This window comes from Vicia villosa, linkage group LG3 (genome assembly GCF_029867415.1).
Source record: "Vicia villosa cultivar HV-30 ecotype Madison, WI linkage group LG3, Vvil1.0, whole genome shotgun sequence".
Classification (NCBI taxonomy): domain Eukaryota; kingdom Viridiplantae; phylum Streptophyta; class Magnoliopsida; order Fabales; family Fabaceae; genus Vicia; species Vicia villosa.
The window spans coordinates 35,893,616-35,898,350 of record NC_081182.1 but is presented as its reverse complement, the minus strand read 5'-3'; the positions used below and the strand labels follow the sequence as shown (position 1 = coordinate 35,898,350).

General features: G+C 34.4%; 1 long non-coding RNA gene across 1 annotated transcript; it reads left to right on the top strand.

Annotated features, from left to right (window-relative positions):
• Nucleotides 1–2,196: 2,196 nt before the first annotated feature.
• Nucleotides 2,197–3,579, top strand: LOC131655399 (uncharacterized). The gene is made up of 3 exons (XR_009299750.1): nt 2,197–2,360; nt 2,672–2,721; nt 2,862–3,579. It is a non-coding gene; the product is annotated as an uncharacterized LOC131655399 (long non-coding RNA).
• The last annotated feature ends 1,156 nt before the right edge of the window (nt 3,580–4,735 follow it).

The following is a 4,735-nucleotide window of genomic DNA, read 5'->3' as shown; positions in this document are numbered from 1 at the left end:
TGTATACGGGAAAAAATTTATTACTGATTTAACTATTTTTATATACGAAAAATAATATTTATGATCCAAAAAAATTTATTTAAAAAAGGTATACGGAAAAAAATACTATTGATCTAAATATTTTTATATACGAAAATTTACAATTGATTCAGATAATTTTGTAAATGATACCTAAACATAAATATTTTTTGGCTAAATTACAGTTTTAGTCCCTCTGTTTTGGTATTTTCACGATTTTGGTCCCCCTATTTTCTTCTTAAACAGTTTTAGTCCCCATCCCAATTTTGTTCATAAACAGTGCATGATCCGTACATGAACAGTACATGACCAGTTAGTTCAAAATTGAGATGGGGGATCAAAACTGTTTAAAAAGAAAATAGGGGGACCAAAATCGTGAAAATGTCAAAACAGGGGGACCAAAACTGTAATTTAGCCAATATTTTTATATATGAAAATGGTATTTATGATTCAAAAATATTATATGGAAAATTTTATTATTTATTCAAATATTTTATATACGAAAAAATTTATTAATAATTTAAATTTTTAAATTTTTTATTTAAATTAAATATATTATGTAAATAAATGTATGTACGAACTTGTGTATACACACGAATTTATTACTAATTTTAAATGTTAAAATAATATTATTTTTAATTTATTGCCTTGCTAACTTTTGCAAGCAACCGTGAAAAAGACGCACACGAACACGATGGCCGGAAAATAATTACATGGCGGCGGAGAAATTGGCAAGCATCCATTGAATGATGTAGTATTATTATTATTTTTTTCATTAATAAATAAGCAATCAATTTTTTTAAAAGAATATTAATCAGATTTCTCTAGCGATTGATAATAGTATATTATTTATTTATCATAATTACTTGCATCCATGTTACATCGATCTCTCCATTACGTGACTTGGTAATTATATGTCAAACTTTTGTGCAGTCTTCCTCCTTCGTTTCTGTTTGGCTGACCAAGAAAATAACATTGCATCTTAATTATAGTATTTCATTACGTGTTCTAAGTGCAAGAATTTTATGTTAAATACTAGCAACATAAAGTCAGACGTGGACCTTACTTAATTATTATACTAATATTTTTTAATTTCTTGGCATCATATTCAATATGAATGACTCAATGACTAATAACGATTGCATATATAAGTAAGAAACCCGTGAACATCAAGCATTAAGTTTAGGTGTACATATCATGGATCATCCAATGTGTATCTACTTCTTCCGCTCTCAATATCAATTACAACAATTATATTTAAATTTAGAATATAAACAAATCAAAAATATAAATATTCTTGCACGTAATAAAAGTCTCATATGCCTTTAGTCTTTTCTTTTTCTTTTTAGGAAGTTAAGTCCTCTTTTGTAATAAAACAAAATTCTTATATCTAATGATACATATTCAAATATATGTTTAGAAGTGGAGACAATTGTTAGAAGTCAATTGTAAATATTTAAGTTAACTTCAATTACAATTTGAATATGGTATTAAAGTAAATTGTTTTGAAGGTGTATAAAATGGACTACATCACATAATTAAGATTCATATTTATTTCATCACGAGTGAATCGAAGCTAATATATATAAAGTTTTCAAAAATTTAAGACGACTATTAGATCACATGCTATCAGGTTTTTGTTATCGAAATACTAATCATTTATATCCACCAACAAATTCAATAGCATCGAGCGTGAGAGTGTATATTAAAAATCTCACATCGAATAATTTGTAACATAAATATATGAAGACATGTCTATTGTATAGAGTTGAGTTAGACTCAACTACAATTCTAAAATGCACCAATCAAATTGGAAAAGACAATTTTTCTTTTTAATTAACATTTCTTTCCTTGTTCGCGAATGTTATACTATAATTTTTGGATAGATCAGGTGAAACTCTTGCACCTTTTTAAATTGGATTAAAAATCTTATTATTTGTATTAACTAATAATAGATCGAGATTTCTGACAGATCATGAATGTTTGAGTTTCTTTATTTTTTTTAGAAAATTTCTTTAGCCACATCCCTATGGGGTCACCCCCAGCGAAAATCCCAAAATACCCCTGCTTCGGAAGTTCATTTCCGAAAGCGTCTTTTTTTTTTTGAAAAAATTGACTTATTTCGGAAGTTCATTTCCGAAAACATTATTTCGGAAGTTCACTTCTGAAATACTGCGATTTCTGCAGATTTATCAAAACACTCCCCCTCCCCCAATCATTTACCCTAAATCAAAACAAAAAGTGGCAAAGGCGAAAATTTGTGCAAACAGAATTCCAAAGCTGCATCAAGGCTCCAATCACACTGCTAAACAACATTCAAAAGCCCTCAATCCTAACACTTTGTAAGTTTTGAAATTTTTAGATTTATTAATCAAATGCATGTTATTTAGGTTTTCAATTGCATAAATGATATATGGGTAGGTTGATAGTAGTATTTAGGTTGTTTAGAAGCATTTTGAATTGGTTTTATGTCTGGTTTTGGGGTCTGCCATGGAAGTTGCAGAAAACTCCATCGCAGGGATGTTTCGGAAGTTCATTTCCGAAAACACCTCCATCCCAGTTTTCGGAAATGAACTTCCGAAATGTATCAGAAGTTCAAATTTTTTTGTTTTTTATTTTGTCTCGCATATTAATCGATTTCAATTGTTTACAGGAACATGTCAGACAATCAACCAGCACGCAGGACTGCGTCTTCTAGAGAGGGTAGGGAGTGTCCGTTTTAATTTGCAAGTACTTTATTTTTAACGCCTTTGTTTATTGTGCCTGTTTCTTTGAAGTTTGTGTCCCTTTCTTCTTTTATAAAAGGAGGTCTCATGGACCTTTCTTTCTTCATTTTTACGCAGGAATGGGTGGCGCTAAGGGAAGAAAGGGTTCTTCAAAGAAGGAGGTGAAGGAGGTGAAGGAGGTGAAGGAGAAGAAGAAGGTTTTGACTGGTTCTGCTTCTCGTCCCCTGGGGGTCCATGGCTCGGACGTGCAGACTCAGTCTTCAGGCGTGATCAACGCTGATGGTTCTGATACTGAGTGGGATGAGGATTGGTATAATTATCTTCATTCGGAGGAGTTCGCTCGTCGGGAAGAATAACGTGTTTTTATTTTGTTTGATGTGTATTTTGTAACGCTCGTCGGGCAGAATAACGTGTTTTTGTTTTGTTTGACGTGTTTTGTTTTGTTTTGTTCTGATTTCGGATTGTATCGCACAGTGTTTTTGTATTGGATTTATCATCTTAGTTTTTGGATTGTTCTGATTTCAATATGTAGATTCTTGGATTTCATCGCCGCGAACACTATCCATCTTCTGGATTATAAACATAGAACTTTGACTTTCCCAGCGCACCCCTTTGTTTGATTTTTTTGTAATGACGTCCCCTGATCAGGTAAGAAATGTGGACACATGTGCCTACGTAAGCCTTCTAAGACGGTTACCTTCTAAGAAATGTGGTAACACTTTCCTACTTAAAAGCCTACGTAACAAAAATTGGGAAGCTCCACAGCCACGCCCTATTTAAAAGAATAAAAAACCTTTTGAAATTTCGAAGTTCCCTTTTCCTTCTCCCCACCACTCTCAGACGGTTAACTTCTAAAACACTTTCCTATTTAAAAGCTTCTCACCCATTTTTCTTTCAAAATATCCCAAATCATTTTCGATCCTAAGTCTTCTTCTTTGCTTTAACGTTTTCTATCTCTTGTTACTGCTTTCATCACAATGTCTCGCCGCGGTGGAGGAAATCATCCCGAAAATCGCCGGAGTCAACCATCTCCTGCACATTCTCAACAATCATCCATCAATGCTGCAGGATCAGGCCGTGGTGGTGGTGGTCGTGGCTCTCGCGGTGGACGTACCTTCAATCCTTCTTCCTCCGGACATCCACCTCCTCCGTCATATGCTCCGGCCCCGGTTACCTCTCCTCCGTCTGTTGTTGCAGCTCCGGTTGTTCGTCCATCTGTTTCAGCGCCGTTTGTTCCATCTGTCGCAGCGCCGGTTGCTTCCTTGAGTTCGGCTCTGATCTCCATCGAGAGCCTGACTGCCGAAGTTAAACAGAAGGCTACTCTAGAGTCGGCTCCGTCGTCTCAGAAGGAAAATTGGGAAGGAAAATTCAAGTTCGTGCTAATCATTTTCAGTTGCGAGTGGCTGATAAGGATCTACACCACTATGATGTAAGTATAGTTTGCTCATAAGTTTTTTGTTGTTGTTTATTATGTTGGTAAGTTACAATGTGGTATGGATTTCTAGAGGATCAGGACTTTCTAACCTGTTGCAGCGTCTCCTCCATCGTCTTCATCCGATTAAATAAAGCGAATCGTTCTTGTTTGTTATTTTTCTTCTGTCCAGACCTTTTTTCGGAAGTGCATTTCCGAATTCCTCCAAGGGGGGTGAGTTCGGAGATGAACTTCCGAAACACCACATTTTCTGAAAATGTAACTTTATTTCGGAGATGCATCTCCGAAATCAATATTTTATATTAAAAAAAACACGTTTTCGGAAGTTCATTTCCGAAAACACCTTTTTTTCAAAAAAAAATACTTTTTCGGAAATGAACTTCCGAAACAAGGGGTAGTGTTGTAAATTCATCAGGGGTGAGCAAGAAGGTTAGGAGGTGGGTGAAGAAATAATCTTTTTTTATGGTTTTTGATCCGGTGTTGGTAGAATAGGTGTTGGTAGAATAGCGGACTTGAGCTATAATTTGTTCCATTTTTTATGGGCAGAATTCTATAGAGC